The 24,309-nt window shown below is 47.8% G+C and overlaps 1 protein-coding gene across 1 annotated transcript in view; it reads left to right on the top strand.

Moving 5' to 3' along the window:
- The first annotated feature begins 1,884 nt into the window (after positions 1-1,884).
- Positions 1,885-24,309, top strand: part of FAM216A (family with sequence similarity 216 member A) — a 199,292-nt gene continuing 176,867 nt past the window's right edge. The window contains exon 1 of the mRNA XM_078666130.1: positions 1,885-1,973. The gene's annotated coding sequence lies outside the window, so the exon portion shown is untranslated. The remainder of the gene's footprint in view (positions 1,974-24,309) is intronic.

Below are 24,309 nucleotides of genomic sequence, written 5' to 3'. Positions count from 1 at the left end.
CCTTCGGCGGAGCCGCTCTGCGCATGCGTACAAGCCTCCCGGCTGCTCCCGGTACAGCCACAGGAGCCCTTCGCTGCTCACTGGAGATGCCGAGTGCAGCGTTTCCCTACACCGGGTTGGGAGGGAAGAAAGAACCCGTGCTTGAAAAATAGAAGGAAATGAAACAAGCATTAAAAATGCAATAGGTCTCGCCTTTCATTAAGTTAAAGCCATTTGCTTTGCTATACAATACCATTAGCAAAGTAAATGACTTTAACTTAATCAAAGGCGAGACCTATTGCATTTTCAATGCTTGTTTAAATGTGATACCTAATGAAAGGGTTTGTCCCTTTATAAGCTTTATAATAAGCATAATTGTCCATTTGCTTTATTCAACTTCATGGTAAGCGACATAGAAAACAGACAAATAGTACAAAACTTAATGGGAGACTTCATCCCCCAGCAGCCATGTTATGCTGTGTCGGTTTTGTTTTGATGTCTTGTATCTTTAGGTATCCCCGACTGACCCGGAGTAAACTCAAGTATCAGGCAGCAAGCTGGTCCTTTGCAACTAACTCGCCTTGTGCCTTTTTCAAAAATGTTTACGGCTGAAAAATCTCAGTTTTAGGTCAGCAAAGTTATTTACTCAGGCGAAGTCTTACCCAAATTAAAACCTGGGGCGGCGGTACAGTTATCAGACTCAATTGTACTGCGCAAGCGCACTGGGTGCAGGCGGGGGAGGAGAAGGGGGCGCAGGTAACGGTGAAAGGGGACGAGAGAGACAGAGGAGGCAAACAGGGCGGAGCAAATGTATATTGAGGTAGATTAGAAGAAATGGGAGGGTCAGACACGTTGAGGCAAGTAGCGAAGAGTCGATGCGGAAAGAAAGAGTGTCCACAAGGAGAAAGTAAGAGGCAGTGACCGGGTGAGGCGCAAACTGCAAGAATGTGAGCAGGTTGGGCTAAAGTAGGGAGATGAGGGAATAGGCGAGAGAAGTGAAGTTCGAAGAAAGAGACCTTGAAGCAAGCCAGATGCAGAACACCGGCTGCGGGCTGTGGAGGGCATGACAGCTCGGTTGAGATGAGGTGGGCGGTACAGGGAGGAGGAGCTTTCAGGGGAGACGGTGAGTGTGAGATTAGACATAGCAGCATTAGGAAGGAGAGGGCGGAGTCCTATGCGAGCCGCCCGGAGGGGCCGTACTTTGAGTCAGGATTGCTGCTGGCAGGCTGAGGCGGACGGCGTCCGTCGGAAACCGGCACCTGGCCTCTGCCTCCCGTTATGTGTGTGTACTTACGAGCTCACGGTAAGGGAATATCATGGTCGTATCTTTGCAACACTATCATCGCTGCTGCTGTTAAATCTTTAACGGGTGAAAATTGCGGCGCCGGACACTAGCTGCTGTTTGTTCCTCATTTCAGAACTGTGGGGGAGATTGTGTGAAAAGGACGGTGTGCTCGTGATGTTACAAGTTCCAAGAGCCAGACAAGCCTTTCACCGTAACACGGCTGGCAGGGGAGGGGGCGGAGAGGGGAGAGGTGCGACACGGCAGTAGGAGGAGGAGGGGGGAGGAGAGTAGGGGAGGCACGGCCTAGCGGCAGGCAGGCAGGGGAGGAGAGGAGGAGGGGGGAGGAGAGTAGGGGAGGCACGGCCTAGCGGCCGTGCAATCAAGTAGTGAGGGGGCGGAGCTGGGGGAGGCTGTGAGAGAGAGTAGGCAAGGCAGGCGGCTGGGGGCATGTGCACGCACTTTTAAGCTCAATGCACATGCGCATTGAGCTTAAAAGTCACGGGCACTGCAAGGAATCGCCACGATTCCTTGCAAGTTAGATAAAGTCTGGATGAGCCCCTATAGTCTCGCTTGCTCGATGCGCATGCGCATCGACAGGCGAGACCTAAAAACAGGTTTCTTTCATTGTTCGGGAACCGAGAGGATACCAAGGCAGCTCAGCTCAGACCGGGCAATGCACAGCAGACAAGAGCTTAGCAACGACATCAAGGTGAGGGGTTTGACGTCAGCACCGCCTCTCTTTTGCCTTCAGTTAAAAAGTCAGTGCGTTGTCAGCGTGAAGTTTGTCATATCTCACTGTGTTTAATGCTTCAGTGCCCTGTGGGTTGGTTGCTTTATATATTAACCACACACCTGGCATTTAAACAGATCAAATATTGTTATGATTGTATTATGCTTGTTAACAACATGTGCTTGGGTGCATTTTTGCGCTAAATAAGAGCTGTTTATTATTATTACAAAATTCAACAATACCCATCGTATCGACCTCGGAAGGATAAAAGGTTGCCTGTGCTCGCCAGGATTTTTGCCTGAGACCATAAGCTCAAATACAGATTCCTGGCGTGGATGCACCAGTCCCCATGCCAGGTGTGACATCTTCAATCAACCATGGATTTTATGTAACATGTTGCGTTCATGTTATATGTATAGATGTAAAAGTCCCAGAATGTAAAGGTATGTGGGATAAAAAGCCAGGACTAGTTGAGTGTCACACGTGGCACGGGGCTCCAAGCAGCCACGTAAGAAACATAGAAAAGGTGGTGCTCTCTGGGCTTTAAGTGGTCCGGGTCTTGCCAGTGCTCAGCACCGGCAATTCTAAAAAGCAGGTGCCGAGACGGGTCTCTATCGGGCTCTCCATTTTTGTCCTCACCATCGGGGTGAAAAAAAAAACCGTAACTCTGCATCAGAACCACCCACCACTGCCGTGATGTAACATCAGAGAGACTCGTTATAGTTCTTTCAGTCTCATCATTTCAGAACTGAAGCATTTTCAATATTATATACAACAAAGCCATAGCTGTTGTTTATTTATCTTATGCAACTAACACCCACTGATAAAGCCAATATTTCTGTCTTGTTGTAGGTGTTATTTTATGTGTTGTAGTATATATCTGGTACAACGACAGAAGAGGCAAAATACTAGTCAGGCGGCACACTATGCTAAGCCATGACCTTAATTACATAAACCACGTCCCTTTGAGAGACCCTCCACCCCCCCCCCCCCAGTTTTTTCATCCCACTTAAACCCTTGGGTGCACTGTAATGTGCTGTGTACAACCAATGCTTTGCTAGCAACACAGAAGTGCTCATTATACAAGCGAGATAACTCAAAGAATACATGCCTTGTATTGCGCTTTTTGTATAGCGCTGGTAAAGTTCTAAGAGACGCGAGTGCCCAAAACAGACGTGCGAAAGGTGATTGCACAGTCACAGTAATACAGAAGTAATAAGAGATGTGCCTGTGATTTTATTTTTATAGGACTACAGGATAGACATTGAAGAAGGATCACTTGAGCGCCATAAAATGGGAGAGAGAGATTACAGTAGGGCACAAGTCCTAAAAAAAGAAGTGGGGGGACTAACCTAGTTAATCAGAATGCAAGTGGCATCACGGCGTGCAACATCACGATAAGTGGCATCATAAAAAGTGACATCAGATCTTGAGCCCTCACATATATGTTTAGCAGGTCTATCATGAATACATTGGAGCACATTTCGAGTATACACGCAAACCCTCCCGATTGAGGCAGAAGATTCACACTTTTGAAAGCTATGCGTAAAACAATGTTGCCTTTTGTCAGCGCAAAGTTCCTCTATCCATAGTGCTTTCCAAGAAAAAATAGTGATACTTAAATTATTTCAACACCTCCTCAGGGGTTGTAAGCACTACATAAATTACATTTATTTAGAGTAAATATAGGGAAAGACCAATGCATCTTACATTCTTACAGCATGATTATCTTGTAAACAGGGACTGAACAAAGTGAAAAACTGCCTCTCCTAAGTATGTGTGCAGTGTTAACAAGGTGTGAGCCTTTGTTTCCCTTCTTCTGCATTTGCTTCTAAGTATGAGGCTCCTGACTGCTCCCAGTCAGGAGACTCGAACAAAAGGAGGTCTCACGACCCCTCAAATTGGGCCCTTGTTCTGGGCTTAGCAGGAGTCAGAACTAAGAAAGCCCGTTCCCCGCCTGCATGTTGTTGCGATGGAAAGCAGACAACAACGTACAGGCACTGCTGAATGTTTCCACGGTGTTCGCAAATAACATCGGGACGAATTATGCATATTTTTTAGTGGGGTCCTACTTCTTGGCAGGGTGGACGGCGTCCACCCTGTGGAAATAGTGGGTGGATGCTGTCCACCCGCGTGTACCCCCGACTCGAGGCCTGGATTACTGAAATGGCGGCAGCAGTGCTGTGTTTCATAGTAGACTTGGCTAGTAAGATCCGTGCAGAGGTGAGTTTAGCAGAGCTTTAAGTGGCAGGAAAAAACTGTGTGGGGGGCTTTCAAAGGGGCGTGGCCAATGTAATTAAGGACGTGACTTAAAAGCACTTAAGCTAAATAGTTGTACTTAGCATAGTGTGCTGCTTCTGGCATTCCCCCCCCCCACCCCGGAGTTTTATATAGCGCAAACTTGACAAGTAGGTATCAGGTATGAGAGCACTTTACATGAGCACCAGTTGCGTTACACAAGGACCCATTTATTAGGTCTTGCCTTGGCAGCGCATGCGCTGCATGCGCTGCATGCGCTGTCTCAGTAAGACCTTAAGTAATCTGTATATTGGCTTCAACTCCATGTAATTTCTACTGCCCCTCGCGATTGGTTTAAGTCTGTTGTTTTCTTGATTTCTGTTGGCTGTTGGCCCTGTGGTAACTTCCGTGTAGTCCCGAGACAGCGGCTCCTATCTACAGTTTCGCTCTGCTCGCACTTAATTGCGTGCAGTGTGCCATCTGGTTGGAGGCATGGCCCCCCTCCTTTCCCACGTTCCGCACGGCCGCTGGTTATATTTTTGGCCTCAAAATGGCAGCTTCTCTCGCGACCGGCAGGGATCTTCATCTGTATGCAGCAGAGTGGTTCCGTCTGCCTGCTCAGATGTTTTGCCCAGAGCCGGCAAGCCGTGCCTCAGCCCAATCCGTCTTGCGCCTCTAGGCTAAGCCCCAGCAGGGAGGCAAGACGCCGTGTGGTACCGGCAACCACAACCTGGCACCTTCCTGCGGTCCCCTTCACAGCGTCAGCATAGCTCACCGTCTCAGGCTCCCGATTGTTGCTCTCCGCCTCCGACGGCGACACAGCACCTCAGCTACAGTTCATGGGCTGCAGAGTTGCGCCTCACCCATCTCCTGTCTCGACACCCCCACGGGCCGCGCGGGATCATGAACCTGTCTCTGCCCGGTCGCACACACCTCGCGTCCGCAGCCTGTGCGCGCCCTCAAGCAGTGTTTCAGGACAGTATTATGCAGCGGTGTCCCTTCTGCGCTCTCATCGCATATTTCGGGGTCCGTGGTCCCCCTTGTAAATCGGCAGTGAACTACACGACCTCGGAGCAAAACAATAAAAGTGTGGTTATGTATTTTCTTGTTTTATACTGTGATTCAACTTTGTCGGTCTCACAGTGTATAATCTTTGGAAAGAGCGCATTATTGCTGCTGGTATACACATACCACCAGTGCGTCACTCTGCTTTGCGAGAGGTGGCAAGGCACCTGCATTTAAACTGTTGGCACATTAACCCTCATTTTTTTTTATAGGAGTCTTAAGTAGAACGTATTCTGTAGTAACATTGATTCAGATGAACAGCAGTGTAGGACTAAAGTTAACCTAACACAGGCACACCTGAGTCATTAATTGTACTGATATGAGCAGGACAATAAACATTTGCGATATTTTCCCCCTATTTAGTAGAAAAGGCAGGGGGATGCTCGCAAACGTTTAGTATTCAATCATTCACAGACGTGTCGCAATCTATTTTGATAAAGACATATAATATTTAATGTTTGCAACACATTTAACCACACACAGCATTAAGCATCTAATGAAACACATCAATTCAAGAGCTTAGTTAATGAACGGAGCTCGGTAATTTAGGTTGTCCCAACTGCAACTTTCGTTTAAATATTGCTTCTGTTTGTAATTTTACCATTTTTATTGCCAATTGAATGCATTTCCAATCGCATCTCTCCGAAGCAATAAACATGCCACGCAAAAGCGTTGCTTCGTCGTTTCAAGAAAAATACACTCACAGCCTCGCATTGGTCATAGTTGCATCAAAGGTGAGATCAACAAATTAAAGGAAAAGCTGATAGATGCGTGCTTTTTATGATATTGTGGTACCAGTGGAAATGGCAGAGAGGCATTCACTCTGGCTCTCTTTATTGCGCTGCAGACTCAGAACTGTTCTTCCGCCAAGAGCCATCTCTCATTGACTGGGTTAATATCACACGCGGCACATCAGTTCTAATGCCTGCACTGAAAATCACAACCCATTTAAGGATGAGCAAGAAAGATCAAAAGAAAACGAATTTGTGTTATAAAAATTGTAATCCATGCGCCGATGAGGTTTGATTGCTCTTTGTACCTTTGATTTGTGGAGCAGATAGAATTGTGGAGAAAACAAACTGAAAAGAAAGTTTTCTTTTTTTCCCTGAGCAGAGCTATAATTTAATTGCGAATTACAGCAGTCCATTTCCACCGAAGACATTCTAGTGTGGAAGTTACTTCCTTCTACCTAATACTAATCGAATAATCTCACCTTCCTGCTACCTCACACTACTCTTCTACTTCTCGCACTCCTTTCATATCCCTCCTACTACTCTTCTACTCCTCTCTCCTTCATTATGCCTCATACTGCTCTCCACACTTTCCTTCATTCAAAAGCACGCTAATCTCCTCCACGCTTTCTTCCTTCTCCCTCAAACTGCTCTCCCCCGTACCTTTCTTTTGCCTGATGCTACTCTACTCCTCACTATACTTCATTAGCAAAGCAAAAGGCTTTAACTTAAACAAAACGAGACCTATTGCATTTCCAATGCTTGTTTTTGTTAGTCACTAGTGCTTTAAATGGGCCTGTACTGTCCAGTACGGAGTACCAGCACTTTTTTTATTTTGAGAGGGAGAGTACCGGCAATTCTCAAGAGAAAAGCTATACTTTTAATTGGAGAGTACCAGCACTTCTCAGAAACAAGCAGGTACTCTGTTACAGAGTACCTGCACTTCTATGTTTCCATTTCAAGCACTGTTAGGCACGTGCATCCATATATATATAAAACAACAAGTAACGTTACACCTACAACAAGTCAGGACTATTGGCATTGTCTATGGTTGTTAGTTGCATAAGATAAATAAGCAACAACTATGTTTTTGTTGTACACAACATTGAAAATGCTTCAGTGCTGAAATGATGAGACTGAAAGAACAATGACATGTCTCTTTGAAGTTATATCGAAGGAAATGCAGGATGCTGCTGGGTAGAGTTAAGATTTTTTCCCCACCCTGAGGGTTAGGGCAAAATAGAGTGCCCAGTAGCAACTCAGTACCTGCTTTTTGGACCTGGCCGACTTAAAGCCCTGGGGTTAAGAGTAGGTAAGTAGGGGGTAAGTTGGAATGTGCTCAGATTCGAGGGCCAGTAATCTCAATTAGTCAGGATGAGGGTTGCGAGAAAGGAGAAGAGGCGGTATGGGACAGAGAGAGGTGAGAGGTCCCTTGGAGTTGTGCTTCAGTCTTATATTATAGAGAGCGTGCGGTGTTCTTTTTTTAAGATTAAAGAGAGATTTATTAAAATCAAAAAGGGAAAACATTCGTTGGAATAGCGAGAGATGTTGTCTTTAAGGCTTCTCTTACAGTCTTACTACTGAAAAGTGTTTGAAAAAAGTCGCGGAGTTTTTAGCTGATTAGTATTTTTCACCTTAACTTCTTCCGCTCAAGAAATACATAAAAACGTTATCGTTTTAGCGTCTGGGCCAGTAAAGCACTTTGTTACCATGTTGGAGTCTTCATGTCTCATGATTGATTGATGGGAGTATTGACTATGTGTGTTTGAAGAAACCTTTCAAAATTTGGGACCTGCGGCTAAGCAATCCAGAGATAATGATAACTCGGATGAATGTATTTACATGCTTATTTATTTTCTTATGTGTATGGTTTGCAGTGCACCAACATGTCTAATTGTAGTACAGGAAAGGAAGGATCGGAGTTCGATAATTCCTCGCCCGTGCTTTGGGGACATAGCACGGATTTAGCACAAGCGTATGCCTGATTATGTCCCAGGCAGTGTTGAGCCCCCGGTGATTAGCAGTTTACTCGCAGCCCCCCTGGCAAGCGCTTCATTAAAATTCTTCTGGGCGCAGCGAGCTCAGGTTAGCAACAGGATCCATGTGGAAGGTAACAGCGGGAAACCACGTGTGTGTGTGCTCGCCGAAGGCGCAGTGCGTAACGCGGAGAGAGACCTTTCGAATTGGTGGGTATGCCCTCGTGTACCAGTGACGTGGTAAATTAGCAATGTGGCGGCCAAACATCAAGTTATGCAAAGGGGCAGGTAGGCCCATTGGAGGACTGTGGGAAAAATGTAGATTGTTATTGTCTGAGTTATTTCATATCGACGTGTGGCAGGAATAAGACCACACTTAGGGGCCAATTAGGATGGCAGTGAATCCGCATCCTCCGGGCCGGCGGAAGCCACCACCGGCCTGGGGGATGCAGATTCACCGCCGCGGCCACAGAAAACACCCACCGCCAGATTAGGATGGCGGTGGGATTGCGGTGGGACCAGCGGCGGACGGCAGGTCCGTCCGCCGCTGATCCACGGGATGTGGAGGGCTATTTGGTGGCGGTGTCTGCAAGACACCGTCAGCCAAATTACGATGTGCATTGAAACATGCTTTTCCATGGCGGCTTTTCCGCAGTGGAAAAGCATGTGGTCTTTGGTGTTTGGGGGCCCGTTGCGGGCCCCCAGGGTGTCGGGGGTGGGTGGTGCCCATGGGGGTTACCTATGGTACCCCCCAGCATTTAAATGCACAAAGCGGCAGGCACTGCGCGGTGCCTGCCGCTATGTGCATGTAAATGTAAAACATGCATTTTTCCCACCGTATGGTTAAAGATACGGAATGTGACCGCCAGCGTGGCGGTCACATCCTAATTGCACCGGAGGGACCGCCGTTGCCCATGCGGACGGTCCCTCCACCTCGGGGGTGGCGGACGACGCAGGTCCGTCCGCCATCCTAATAGACCCTTAATTGCCAATTTAGACCCTTCTTAAGGTTGTAAATGAATGCTAGTGTTCTGAGTGGCTTATGCCTTATTTGTAATTTAAATCGGTTATCTGCACATATTGAAAAAGCTTTTTTACGAAGAGGAGAGAGATAAATAGGAAGTTAGCACTTTTGAGTTTGTTGACGTTGCTTTCAAAGCCGGTTATATTGGACAGGGGTCCTTGTTGAAGGGGTGGAGAAGTGTGGCTCACTGGTTAGAGGAGGCAGACCTGGAAGCAGAGGTCAGCCCGGGACCAGGGTTCAATTCCCGGCTCGGCAGGGTCTTGAGTCCTAAAATGTCCATGGACTCGACAATTCTCGCTCCGGTGCCTACTCGATTCACGGGTTCACACTCTGCAACTCTGGGCAATAGCTTGCTTAATCTCCACAACGGCCCCTCGCGGCGGGATGCCTGGCTTTCACCTTGCGGATACCCTGCCGGGGTTATCTCACAGGGGAATACCAGGACGGGTTCCCTAAGCAAGCGCTTAGAAACCGCTTGGTGATTTGCGCTATATAAATTCCTGTACATTTACATTTACATTTACATTTGTTACCAGCGGTCTGTAAAATGGGCCTGTATTTCTCCATCCCTGGAGTTAACTGGTGGAGCACCAGTACTCCATGGTAGAGGTAAGGCAGCTAGCGAATTCCCAGGGAGAGCCAAGCCAATGGTCGTCTCTAGGAGCCCTTGCACTAGCCAAGCCATCAAGATATTTGGCATGTATATTATGAAACAAACATCACAAACGTGTCTTTCTTTAACATGCTGAAGTATTTCACCTTTGTACCTTCAGATTATGTATTTGCATAGAAATATTTATAAAAAAGTGAGAGTTTTTGAACATTAACCAAGAAACATTCCTGCCCCCGCCCTGATGTCAATGCTATTAACGATTGACGAGGAAAGTCATTTGTCGTGTGTACACTATATAGGGCCTTGATTTTTTTATTATAGATGGAGCAACAATATAGGCTATTAAATCAAACATAAGAGAGGTTATCCTGAACTCACGTATTTGAAGGTGCTCTCTCATATGTGATAATGAACAAAAAGGAGGCTCAGTAGAATAAGTAATTTGCCTAGGATCACACAATTTGGTCAAGCAAGGATTGATCCCAGATCTTCTATCCTCACACACAGAGTAGCATTTCATCTACTAGATAGGTATTTGTTTCTTCAAATGTTAATTCTTTGGCCTTAATTTTTCAAGGATGAGATTTGAGTGTGGCTGGCAGGCAGAATTCATATTTTATTTCTGGCAGCTTTGCATAGTGCAAAGCTTGCCCATGGACATAAGAGCGCTTCACAATAGTCACAGACTACAATGCACATTATTTTTCAGTCCATGATGATTACCCAAGAAAATGTACCTAGTATTGGGCTCAAGGTTCCACAACGTCTGACCTCTGACTTAAGCTTTTGGTGGGTACACCATGGATGGAAAATCCGGTCCATTATGGGTTGAACCCTGATGCTCCGCTAAGAAATTAGGAATTAGCAGGTTTTTCATTAAATTAAGGTCACAATCAGCTTGTAATTCTTCTATTTGTGCCAGGTTTTCACACACAGATTTCTGCAGCTTTTAGCAGGTAAAATGTCTGTGTGAATGTACAGAGATTCATGGTGTTTCCGGGGATTTCCGAATTCTATTTAAGGCTACTAATCGCTGTGAATGGCCCAATCAGATTTAAGTGTCACTTGTCATGAGGGCCAAAGTGTAACCTGTATGATACTCCCTGTCAAACTACTGGTTCTCAAATAAAAGTGAGGCTAAATGTTTAAGAGAGTGATTCCATTAAAGTGAATGGAGAAAAACTATTTTCTTACGTTTTTTATGTAGTGCTCGAGGCAACACTTTTGCCATTTATAAGCTCTCTAAATAACAGATATGACTATCATCCAATTTATGGTACTCAATTTATCATCCACAGAACCCTGGATGGCTGAGTCTGCTTGCCAGAATTTTAACTCATTGCCTCCAGAACACAGAATTTGTCAGCAGTGAGCGTTCAGCCCACTGAGCGATCCTAGCAGCTATTTACTGGAAGTCACAATCGCTATTAGAGAGGTATTGGATGCTGGAGGAAAGGCCATGTTGGTCATGTTGGACCTGTCGGCGGCGTTCGACACCGTCCCCCATGATACCCTCCTAATACGACTCTGGGAATGTGGTCTTCGGGGGACGGTGTGGAATTGGCCCAATCCTTTCTAGCCGACCGCCGACAAACGATCTGGGCGCCTCCACACTCCGCCGTTATGGCACCTCTGGAGGTAGGGGTCCCTCAGGGGTCTATTCTTAGCCCCCTGCTTTTCAACATCTTTTTGGCCCCCCTAGCAGAGGTGGCGGAGTCTTTTGGCGCTCAGATCGTGTCCTACGCTGACGACACCCAACTCTTGTTTACATGTGGCAAGAATGAGGTGTTTGACGGGACTCTCATCAGAAGCTGTCTAGAGACAGTCTTTGGCTGGTTCAGAGGGCATGGATTAAAATGTAACTCCGACAAGTCGGAGCTGCTTTTCTTTGGCTGCACTACTGAACCAAATTGGAAAAGCTGGTGGCCGCAAGACTTGTTTCCACCTGCAAATGCGAGTATCAAAGCTAAAAACTTAGGAATCATCGTCGATAATGACCTAGCTTTCGGACCCCAAATATCTTGCCTTTCTGGGAAATGTTTCGGCATCCTTCGGATGCTTAGAAAATTTCTCCCCCTGATTTCAATCAAGCATAGAAGGGTCATTGTTCAATCACTTATTGGGTCTAGATTAGACTACGCAAATGCCCTTTACCTAGGACTCCCTAAATACCTTGTGAGGCGACTTCAAGTAGTCCAAAATTCAGCTGCCCGTGCCATCTACGGGCTCCCCAGACGCGTTGGTGCCTCTGATCTGTTAAAAGAACTGCACTGGCTTCCCATAGCCAAGAGAGCCCTTTTCAAAAGTCTGACGATGACCTTCAAAGCCCTTCATGACATTGGCCCTAGTTACATTAGAAAACGTCTTGTTTTTTATAAACCTAATAGAGCTTTAAGGTCTGCCTCCCTGTCTAAAATGATAGTTCCGACCATCAAACGCGCAAGACTGGGTGGCCGCTCTTTTCACTACTTGGCTCCTCGTGCCTGGAACGAGCTTCCCCTTTCGCTGAGACAGATCCCCAGCCTTATGTCTTTCAGAAAGGCTTTAAAAACTTGGCTTTTCACCCGATAGGGCCCCCGCCTTTCCTTACTTCTGTTATGTAGTTGCCCCTGGAGGACCTCTTCGCCAAAGCGCCGGGACACTCCGTCCGGAGTAGCTGTTGCGCTATAGAAGAATGTGTTAACATAACATAACATAACATAACATAACATTTACACAAAACATTGAAGTGTGATATTCCAGCTGATTAAATAGAAGAGGCCCGGATCAGGAAAAGTGGTGCCAAGTTGATTTGGAGCGATGTGTGGCAACCCAACACCAAGGGGCCGATTCCGATTCGGTAAACCAATCGTACGACCGAATCGAATACGTAGCCCTTTCCGTATGACTCGTACAATTCCGTCCGAATCGCGTAGTACGATTCGTTTGAAATATATACGACCGAATTGTTGCGAACCGTAGGAAAAGCAAGGGAAAATCCGTACAACACAGACCATCACAGTGAACCGTACGAATCGTAAACATGCTGTACGACCTGACAAGTACGATCCGGACCAGGGAATGAGAACGCGATTCGTACGGAAAACGTCACGTACGAGCGATTCGTACGGAGAGCCACACAATCACATATGTACCGTACCCCTGCAATCATGGGGTGTACGCACCGTACCCATATGCACTGTACCCCTGCAATCATGGGGTGTACGCACCGTACCCCTGCAATCATGGGGTGTACGCACCGCACCCCTGCAATCATGGGGTGTACGCACCGCACCCCTGCAATCATGGGGTGTATGCACCGTATCCCTGCAATCATGGGGTGTATGCACCGTACCTGGGTGGGGTCCGGTTCGTACGCGGTTCGAGTTGAAATCTGATTTTCCAGACATTTTGAGCTCCCGTAGAAAAAGAGTCGTACGGAGTGTTGACGAGATGAATCGCACTTGCTGGGTCGGAAAATGCTGCTTCGATCCGTACGGTCATCGCGTACTGCGTGTTCCGAATGCGATTCGTACGGATTTTTAAGTCGTATGGTCTTTCGTACAATTCGTACGGAGATCTGCTTTTGGTCCGAATCGTACTTCATCATACATACGGGGACGTTTAAGGGTACGATTCGTACGGGAAATATGCTCCGTATGGCTATTTGTAAGGAATTTTACCGAATCGGAATCGGCCCCCAACTGTCTGAAAACAGTGCTACATATTGTAGCTAGACTCATTTCTGGAGCCAGAACATTTCATCTCTTTATCCTAGTGCATGAGCGGCTCAGTTGGTCGAGAACTAAGATTGTGCACTATATAAGACTACTTGCATTGCAGTTTTATGAATTTGGGCTACTTACTTATCTGCTTGTGTTTGGAATGTAATGTAATATAAATTATATTTCTAAAAAAGATTACCTAGTGACTGGCCTTTCAAACAAAGCCATACAACTCACCTCGCTGACAAATCTTGAAATTACAGGAATAGCGACAATCTAGTTGTGGTAAACATCTAAAATGCTATAATTATCATTTAATATTATTATTATCATTATTATCATTATTATCATTATATCATAGCAACTGGTAATAACAATAAAATACAGAGAAAAAATTAATAACTCCAATTAAAAAAAACATAATGTAAAAATTAATAGTATAAGCATGTAACTTGAAAGCGTAATCGTGCGCTGTAACATTGGCGTGACAAAATAAGATTGAGTTCAGACTTGTTTATAATGTACCTACATTTTTTGTCGGGAAAAATAGAAGGATAAAAGTGGTAACAACAGAATTAAAAATTAGTACGTTCAAGAAAAAAGACAGTTAAAGAACAAACAAATAATCATTTGAAAAAACAAAGAAGAAAGAACCAACAGTTCACTTAAGAGATAGGATCGATCGTCCAACCCAGTGCAGCATTGATAAGAGGAATACTTCAACCTAGAAATATGACGATTTCTAATGTGGCGGGAGTCACTGAAAATAAATCCCACAAAGGTCAGAAGAATAAAATATACAACTGGCTGAGCATGTAGGGCGTGCTGAATACCATTCTTAGGTCTGACATGAATCATGTAAAAAGGTTGAAGGTAAGTAATGGTCTGCCACAAATGACCAAATATTAGTCAGAACAGGGAAAAAGCTCCCTATTAATTATATATGGAAAAACCATACTGTCTAAGCCCAGAGCAAGACCAAAGACAAATGTTAACATACACTCTTCGACCAAACATCCATCTGTCCACATGCAAGGACGTCTGCACAGAATATCCCACTCAAAATGTCACGTCTCTCATGGAGATTCAGAAGCAAGGACGAAGTAAACCACCCACTTTAGCAGGGATAGTGGGTTTTCTCTTGGCCATTATCATTCTGTCACATTAAATGATTCAATAACTATTGATGCCCATCTTGACTTACTGAACAGAAGTTCATAAATAACTTGAAAGAGTATGTAATGCCAGGGTTGATGAGGTTTTGCCTATTAAATCCAAAGAAGGCAAACTGAGTGCCCAAGAGAGTGTGGAAGTAATGAAAGAAAAGAAGAAGTGAGTGGCGAAATGAGGAGAAAGTTTGGGAAAATGATGAAGAGAAGGAAAGTAGTAGATAAAGATTGGCAGCATTACATGGATGCTTTTAATAACTATGCAATGAAAGAGAAAAAGAAGCAGCAAAAGAGGGAAAAGGGAAGAAATATGATAGAAAGAAGTAAGAAGCAAAGGAAGAGACGTTTGAGGTCACTTGATTTCCTCACTTGCTGCATTTGCGCTCTTAATATCTTTCGAAGTTATAGTTCTGAGTGGGGGATATTTTTAATTTTCTGGCTGCTCCCTTGTTCACAGAGTAAGTAATAACATGAATTAAGCTAAAGTGCAATACAGAGGTAAAAAGATGGCCTGCTGAAAATACACAAAGCAGCGGGTAGGAGTAACAAGCTCGGGCACAAGTTGAAAAGTCGAAGAAGCAGCTGCTTATCCCTGAAATCTAATTATAGCAAAAAGGCATAGGAAACCAAAAGCCATCGAGGTGCAAAACTGTACTACAGCTGATGCAACGAAAGGGCCAGAAATGGAGAACAAGTGAACCCCGTTGGCAAGGTCCTACACAACTCCACTAGACTAGAATAAAAAATGTCCAAGCTATAGTGACGGAAAGTTTCATTTCTATTAAGGACTCGGAGGCGAGGATTATGCTGTACTTTCTCCACACTATTAACAAGCAGCCATTTCAAAGAACAGGTAACAAAACTATAATTCCCATGAACCATAGGGAATGAAATAGAGTTTTGAATAAAAGTGTACAAAGATCATGTACAGAGTGTCCATAGGAATTCACCAATTACAGGGCTTCCGGCACCACATAGTCCTCTGTCAGCCTCTATTCCCCCTCTTTCGATGCCCTTGAACAGCCAGCTTGAACATCTCAGGAATCCTGTTTGTTGGAATCCCCTGCGGGAAGCAAGAAGAACTAATAAGGCGATTGCCGTGGCTAAGGTTTAGCACTGTAGGGAGAAAGACAAAGGCATATACCAACACCAAATACAACAGGTAAAACAAAGGAAGATACCCTTACTTACTCTGATACGAGGGTGGGCAGATACACGTAGATGTACCCTGGGTGGGATAATCCTCGCCTCAGAGTCCTTAATAGAATTGAAACTTTCCCTCACGATAGCTAGGAAATTTTTCATTCTATGTCAGGACCGGAGGCGAGGATTATGCTCGTTTAAAGCTTACTCACCACCAAGTGAGCCATATCAAGCACCGGTTTGAAGTAAAACCGCTTGAAGGTAGAGTCTGAAGACCATTCTGCAGCGTTCAGAATGTCTTCCAGAGGAGCTCACAGGGTTAACGCCTTGGAGGCCATTGCTCCCCTAGTCGAATGGGCCCCAAAAACCCGAAGATCGATGCCCGCCTCCTGCATCACCCAAAGGATCCAGCAGGCGATTGTTGGGGAAGAAACAGCTTTGTGAGGTTTCCTAAGGGCAATAAGTAACTGCCGCTCACCCTGGGGGCGGAACTCCTCCGACATTTCCTCATATGCCTTACGGCAAGACACCACACAGAGCTTAGGAGAATCTGGGAAGGCAGGGTAGGAAAAGTTTTTGTACCCGTTTTAGTCCGTCTACGGATTATAAACGTCACCCCAGAAGGGAAAAAAATTCTGTCGGACACGTCCAGAGCCCGAACGTCCGATACTCGCCTGCAGGAGACTAAGCACAAGAGCATGGCCAACTTCGCCGAAAGTTCCTTACAGGAAAGGAATCTATTCGGCTGCCAGGACAGAAACAAGTTCAGGACTTGGTTGACATCCCAAAGGGAAGAATATCTCGGTTCCGGTGGTAAGGACAGGCGAATGCCGCGCACCAACCTACAAACCAGAGGATGCTCCCCGACTGGGGAACCGTCCACCAAAGAATGACCTGCCGACATTGCAGAGCGGAAAGTATTGATTGAGCGATAAGCTAAACCTTCCTCTTCCAAACCAGCCAAGAAAATCAAAATGGCCGTCACATCAGCTGCCACGGGATTGAAACCCCGTCGCAAACACCAACAATACCATCTTCTCCAAGTGGATCAGTACCGCTTAATTGTACCGTCGGACCAGGCCTTGGACATGAATTTCTCAGCTGATCCCGAAAGTCCTGGGACCGCCCAATGTCCCTGGTAATCCTCCACGCCATCAGGGCCAGAGAGCCCTGCAGAATGAGTGGGTGAGGATCCCCGTCCGGATTGAGCAAGAGGGCTGGAAAGCAGGGAAGTGGGATTGGAGAATCCCCAAAAAGTTCCAGAAGAACTGGAAACCAAACTTGCGACCTCCACATTGGGGTGATCAACATCAAGGTCGCCCCTTGTCGGCGAACCTGGGCTGAGACACTCGTGATCATGGCGAATGGGGGAAAGGCATAACCTGTTTCGATCCGCCAATCCTGCAGAAGCGCGTCCTTTTTCTCTGCCAGGGGATCCAGCCTCCAGCTGAAGAACCGGGGCAGCTGGTGATCGAGATGGGAGGTGAACAGGTCCAATGAGAAGGGGCCCCACACACCTTGGAGATCCGAGAAAACCCCTGGGTGCAGCTTCCAAAGGCTTGCATCGTAAAGATGGCGAGAGTGGAAATCTGCCACTTGATTGTCCTGTCCGGGAAGATACTCCACTGTAAGAGAGACCTCATGGTCCAGACAGTACTGCCAAAGGTGCGCCGCTAGGCCCGAGAGGGCCTTCAATCACGTTCTTCCAAGATGGTTTATGTAGCCGAACGCCAATACATTGTCCATCTTGAGGAGGACACAGGATTGTACCGAGTCCCTGGTCCAGCACTGGATCTCGAAGGAGCCCGCTAAGAGCTCCAGACAGTTGATATGATATTGTTGTTCTCGAGGAGACCACACACCACCCGTGGTGAACTCTCCACACCTCGCGCCCCAGCCGGACCTGCTGGCGTCGGATTCGAAAACCATATCCAGGGTGGACCCAAAGATCGCTCTCCCGTTCCAAAGCTTCCATGTTGGCAAGCCACCATTGAAGCTCTTCCTTGGTGTCCTCGGACAGTGGGGCCTTTTGCGAGTAGGACAGGCCGTGTCGAAGATGCATTGCTTTGAGGCGCTGGAAGGCCCGGTAATGCAAGGGCCCCGGGAAGATGGCTTGGATTGAGGCAGAGAGCAGGCCGACAATGCGGGCCAGCTGCCGGAGGGAGGTTTGTGACTGAGCTAGAGTCCTCCGGATCTCGTGCCCAATTTTCGTCATTTGGGAGGGAAGGCTGAGGAAGGAGGGTACCGAGTCGATCTGGAAGCCCAAAAAGATGACCTTCTGCGCAGACACAAAGGTGGACTTGGCCTCGTTGGTCACAAAGCCTGAACCCTGCAGGAGGTTTACCACTGACTGGAGCTGAGCCGCTAAGGTTCTGGGGCACTGTGCCATCAGAGGAATATTGTCGAGGTAGACAATAAGGCGAACTCCGGACGCCCAAAGGCACTCCATGACCGGCTGGAGGACCTTGGTGAAGCACCAAGGGGCTGACGACAGGCCGAAAGGAAGCGTGGTGAACTAAAAGGTCTTGTCCTTCCAAAAAAACTGAAGGAAGCGCCTGTGAGGTGGAAAGATGGGAATTGCCAGGTGGGCATCCTTGAGGTCGAGACGCGCTAGCCAGTCGTTGGGGCGAAGAATATCGCGGAGAAGATGAATCCCTTCCATATTGAAGTGGCGATAAACGAGCCACTCGTTTAACTCCTGAAGATTGATTATGGGCCTTTGGCCCCCATCTGGCTTGTCCACCAGATGTTGCTGATAAACCCTCTTGGATGAAGAGAAGTTTACGCGATAGCCCCTTTCTCTAGGAGGGAGAGCACCTCGAAGTCTACAACGCCGCATCTGCCGACGAAAAACAGAGGGGCCTTGGACGAACCGGTTGGACCAGGTACCCTTGGAACTCGATGTGGAACCCTTGGACCGTCTGCAACACCCAGGCATCCCCCGTGATTTAAGTTCAGGCCTGGAAAAAATGCGCCAGCCGGCCCCCCCACACTAAGACGGGAAGAAGGGAGAACACTCACCGGATGCGTTGGAGGCTCCGCCACCACTGCCGCCTTGACCTTTGCTGCATTGACCTCTTGTTGGATAAAAGTTTCCAAATCTCGCCTGGTGTTGATAACAGCCTTGGTTGGAGCCTTAGTTGGGGCCTTGTCCTCTGTTGTTATATTGGCGGGCGAACGAGCGGCCCCTACCTCGTCCGGCCCCGCGGAAAACCCGAGGGTGAAACACTCTCTTAATCGAAGACTGGACTTTGTCCAACAATGTAAAAGTGTTAACGAAAAGCCCCAGCTCCTTAATAAAGGGTTCTCCAAATAAGCCGCCCTGGGCGACATGGCCCGCTTCCGAACCGGCGAGGTCCTCAAGCTTGGGGTCAATCTTAATGAGGAGAGACCTCCGCCGCTCGGTAGACAGGGCGCAGTTAGCGTTTCCGAGGAAAACGACCACCCTCTGCGCCCAAGAGGAGAGGTGATCAGGGGAAATAAGGGAACACGAGGCCTTCGCCTCCTCAGCCATGTCCACAATTAATTGGGGTCCTTCACGAACGGTGCACAGTCTAAATATAGAGCTTTAAATATCGACCTACAAAAATATCGAGTTGGAAATATCAAAGGTACAGAATATCGAGGTCAAGAATATCGTTGGACAGAATATCGACCCTAAGGTAAGTAATGTCGTTTTTTTTATATCGATGTAAGTAATATCGAAGTTGGTAATATCGATAGCATATATATCGATGTAACTAATCTCGATGTTACTAATATTGATATTTGTATTATAGGTATGTATTTTATTATGTATGTGTAATATGTTTTTTGTTAAGTATTTTACTTGTTTTAAATTATATGTGTACTATTTTTATATATTAATAATGTTATTTTTAAGTAAATTTTATGTTTTAGTATTGGAGCGGGTTGTGGGTTTATAGGGGAATAGGGTGGGAAGTAATTTAAATATACTAAATTAATTATTAATTTTTAGGAATTATAATTTTTTTTATTGTCAGGCTGCACATATGTTGCAGGGCTCTGCACACTGGAGACATCGGCGGTATTAAGCATTACATCGGCCGGAAGGCAATCGACTTTTCTTTGTGAGCAATAACAAGCAAATATATGACAGGGCAATACTTAGAATCTACCGCTCCCCCTCCCAACAGCCCCCTAACCCCCCAACTCCCCGCTCCCCAACTCCCTCCCCTCAGAGTCGCACAAGGTCCTCCAAGTCCTACCTACACACAAATAAATATGCACAGAGAAATAACTGTATATGCACCTGCCTCCCAGGCCTCCCCACCCCCACTACCCCAGGGCCACGTGACCCATCCATCACTCCTCCGGAAGATCTTCTGTCACTACGGGGGGCTCAAGCCACAGGCCTCTATAATCTGCCAAGCGTTTCCAAATTTTATAATGTTTTCGCGGGCACCCCCTGGCTACCAAGATCGGCTGCTCCCAACCCATACAAAAGTCTAACCCATTTTTCCATACGTCCACCGACGGGGCCCGTGGATCTTTCCATGCCCTGGCTATGTCCCTCTTGGCCAATGTGAGGCCAAGTTGCATCAGGGGTCTTTTGTACACATTGCCACCCACCTCGTCCATTACATGCAGCAAAGAAACTGTGGCGTACGTGGGAGCTCCCACCCCAATACTTCCGATAATCAGGCCAAGACCCCATCCAGAACAGATCCAGGGAACCAGAACACCAGACTGTATGCAAAAACTTGCCTTCCTCCCTGCCACAGTGGAGGCACTCCGTCCCGTCCGCCAAAGCCGGACCCTAGTGAAATAGACTCTGTGTAAGTATTTAAATTGAATGAGACGGAGGCGCATTGCTATGTCCACACCCCTGGGGGCGGCCAGAGCCTCCCTCCAATCATCCTCCTCTAGCTCGCCCACATCCTCCTCCCATGTCTCCCGGAGCTTCTGCAGTGTAGGGGAGCAATGCGTGACCAGCGACTGATAAATTCTGGATATTTTCTTTGTCTCCAGATCCCCCATAAACACCTTTGCTTCTAGTGGACTAAACTCAGGGAGAGACTCCAAACCCTCCAGGCTAGGGGACAATGCATGACGGAATGGGAGGTACCTAAAGAACTGGGAGCGAGGCATGCCAAATTCTTTACATAGGTCCTGAAAGGACTTGAGTGTTGTGCCCCTTAGTACATCCCCAGGGTCGAAATGCCAATGTTGTCCCATCCCCGAAATCCCTGTAGTGTTGCAAGGCTGGGCAATCGCCCATTGTTCCACAAGGGGGTTTTCCCAGTTAGGGTATTCCACCACCCCATACGTCTCCAAATTTGAAACACTACCTGCATGGCCGATGGCATTGCGCTCCGTATCGGCGCCGAGTAAAGAATAGTGTGCAGCTTGTGAGACCCCATGAGATAGCGTTCCAAGGCATATGCCGGGTTCCCCCTGTCACCATACCACCACTCATTGAGGACCAGAAGGTGAGAATCCTGATAGTAGGAGAGGATGTCTGAGGAGAGAAAGCATGTGCGTAGCGCCACATGCACCGCTCCACCCTCCCACAAAAACTGCCTGAGCACAGACTTCACCAACCGGAACCATTTGAGCGGGATTGGATATGGGTGATTTTACAGTTGGTATAACAGCCGGGGGAGCGCCACCATTTTAAAAATTGCTGATCTGCCATAGATCCTCAGCGGCATATGCGACCAGGTCTTGAGATCTGCCCAAACTCGCTCCCAAACTGGCGCCAGATTCCGCACCCAGGAGATGGTTGGCACCTCCGATAAAAACACCCCCAGATATTTAAGGCCCCCCACTGCCACCTGAAGTGTAGATGCCCAATCGCCAACTCTCGACCGCACCCATAGCGTGGACTTGCGAGGGTTCATGTATAGCCCCGATGATTCCCCGAAAATCTGCATTATCCGCAGGAGGCGCGGCCCAACCTATTGAGATCAGCCCTTGCGGCCACTCAAACGGCTCCATAGCCATGGCGAATAAGTATGGCAAGAGGGGGCAACCCTGCCGGGTGCCGCGCCTAATGGAAAAACTGGAAGAGACAGCTCCCGCCACCCGAACCGAAGCCGTCAAATCGGTGTATAAAAGATGCAGGTAGGACATAACGCAAGGCCAGAGATTACGTCGGGGCAGTAGTGCGAACAGATAGACCCAGCTAAATGTATTTATTTTATTTATTTGTTTATTTTATAGAGCGCACAGCTGCCCCAACGGGGCGTCCCGGCGCTGAAAACTTTGAAAGTGGAGGGCACAGGAGTATGTTAAAGGGAGAACAGATGGGTCTTCAGGGACTTGCGAATGACAATTCTGTTTGGGAGGAACGGAGGGCCAACGGGAGCTTGTTCCAATGCCGAGTGGTACAGACCTCAAAGGTTTTTCCACCTGCACGTGAACGTTTAAAACGTGGAGTTTCCAGGAGGAGAAGAGAGTTGGACCGTAATGTCCTGTAGTTGGTATACAGTCGCAGGGTGTTTTTCAAATGGGCGGACCCAGTACCCCTCGAAGCTCGATAGGCCAGCGTCATAGCTTTGAAAATGCACCTTTTGGCCATAGGCAGCCAATGCAGTTTGCGGAGGTGGGGAGAGATGTGGTGTCTGAAAGGGATTCTTTCCACTAGCCGAGCGGCGGCGTTTTGGACCGTCTGGAGTTTTTGACATTGGCCTGCTGTGATACCTAGATACAGGGCAATGGCATAATCAAGATGGCAAATGATCAATGCCTGGATCACAGTCTTACGGCATTCCGCTGGTAGGTAGTTGATAAGCCGTTTGATGGTCCTGATCTTGCCAAAACAGGAGACTGTCACTGTTTGTACTTGGGTATTGAAGCTGAAGTGGTTATCCCAACGGACTCCAAGGTTTCTTACTGAGTCTTTAGGCGTGGGGGCTTGGCTCAGATCTTCTGGCCACCACAGACTGGAGTCCAGAGGGGATGGTGAGTTGAAAAACAGAATCTCCGTTTTTCCTGCATTGAGTCGAAGGGAGTTGGCATCCATCCACTTAGAAATGTCCCTAAGGCAAGTTTTTAAAGGATCAAAAGCAGAGGAAGAGGGGGAGTCGAAAGTAAAGAGAAGCTGAATGTCATCAGCGTAGGAAGTAGATTTAATCCCAGTCTGAGCGATCAGCTTTGCCAGGGGGTGAAATAAACATTAAACAGGAGGGGGCTGAGGGAGGAGCCCTGTGGGACTCCCCATTTAAGTGGTCTGGCTGTGGAAGTGTAGGGAGGGGTGAAAACCTGCTGAGTACGGTCAGAAAGATACGACGTGAGCCATTTCAGCACAGTGCCACCTACGCCTAGGTCCGCCAGCCTCCTCAGCAGGATCCTGTGGGAGACGGTGTCGAATGCTGCTGAAAGATCCAGCAGCACTAACACCGCCCTTGACCCTCGGTCGAGCGTCCACCTCACCGAGTCAGCCATTTCAATAAGGGCTGACTCCGTGCTGTGGCCCGACCTAAAGCCGTGTTGGGAATCATGAAGTAGCCCGTTGGTTTCAATGAAATTCGTCAACTGGGAATGTACCAGTTTTTCCAATATTTTAGCAGGGGCGGGCAGAAGGGAGATGGGCCTGTAGTTGCAGGGGAGGTCCGGATCCAGATTAGGTTTCTTCAGGATGGGGACCAGAGAGGCGTGTTTCCACTTAGCGGGGAAACTACCCGATCTGAGGGAGTCATTCCAGATGTGGTTCAAATAGGGGTTCAGAAGGTTCAAATAGGGGTTCAGAAGTCGAACGCTCTGTCTATGTCGGCCAGGAGGAGTGTGGACTGTTCCCCAGTCCGTTGGACCGCCGCCACTGCCACGTGCGCCTGCCGAATATTGTGCCTGGTCGCCCTCTGGGGCATAAAGCCGGCCTGATCCGGGTGTACAAGCGCTGAGATATGAGGTAGGAGCTGGTTGGCCAACGCTTTGGCCAGGACTTTGGCCTCCACATTCAGAAGGGAGATGGGATGGTAGGAGGCATGGTGTTCCGAGGGCCGGCCCGGCTTGTGAAATACCACTACCTCCGCATGCCTCCAGTCCGGGGAGCCTACCCTGCTCCCTGGCCTCCTCCAGCGCCGCCCGAAAATGAGGGGCTAGCTGCAAGTGATATTTCTTGAAGAATTCACTGGGGAACCCATTCGGTCCGTGAGCTTTCCCAGAGTTGAGCTCACCCAGGGCCGTGCCCAGTTCCTCGTCCGTCAGTGAGAGCTCTAACCGATCGCGCACCTCATCAGACACAGCTTTAAATGGCAAGTCTGCTATAAACTTGTCCACCACATATTCCGGCAGGGACTCCTTCGGGGCATAGAGTCGGCATAATACGCAGCGAAGCTGTCCGCCAACGCCCTTGGGTCCGTAATCAGGGTGCCCGCTTCGTCGAGTATCCCCGGTAGGGTCTGAGCATGGCAGGCGCCTTGACAGAGCCGATGTAGCATTTTGCCAGACTTGTCCCCCCACTGACATATTCTGCTGCGCGTTGCTGGCCAGATCTGCCGTGCCTCATCCAACAAGAGGGCTGCATGGGACTGTTGCGCCAGGAGCAGCTGCCCCACAGCCTGACCCTCACCCGACGAGCGACCCTGGCATTCAAGCGTCACAATCTCTGCCTCGGCTCGCACCAATTCCGCCCTACGCCTCTTACGGGCCGCTGCACACCAGGCGTTATCCACCCCACGCAGGGTG

The sequence above is a fragment of the Lissotriton helveticus genome, chromosome 11 (assembly GCF_964261635.1).
Source record: "Lissotriton helveticus chromosome 11, aLisHel1.1, whole genome shotgun sequence".
Classification (NCBI taxonomy): domain Eukaryota; kingdom Metazoa; phylum Chordata; class Amphibia; order Caudata; family Salamandridae; genus Lissotriton; species Lissotriton helveticus.
This window is presented reverse-complemented; position numbering and strand designations above follow the sequence as displayed.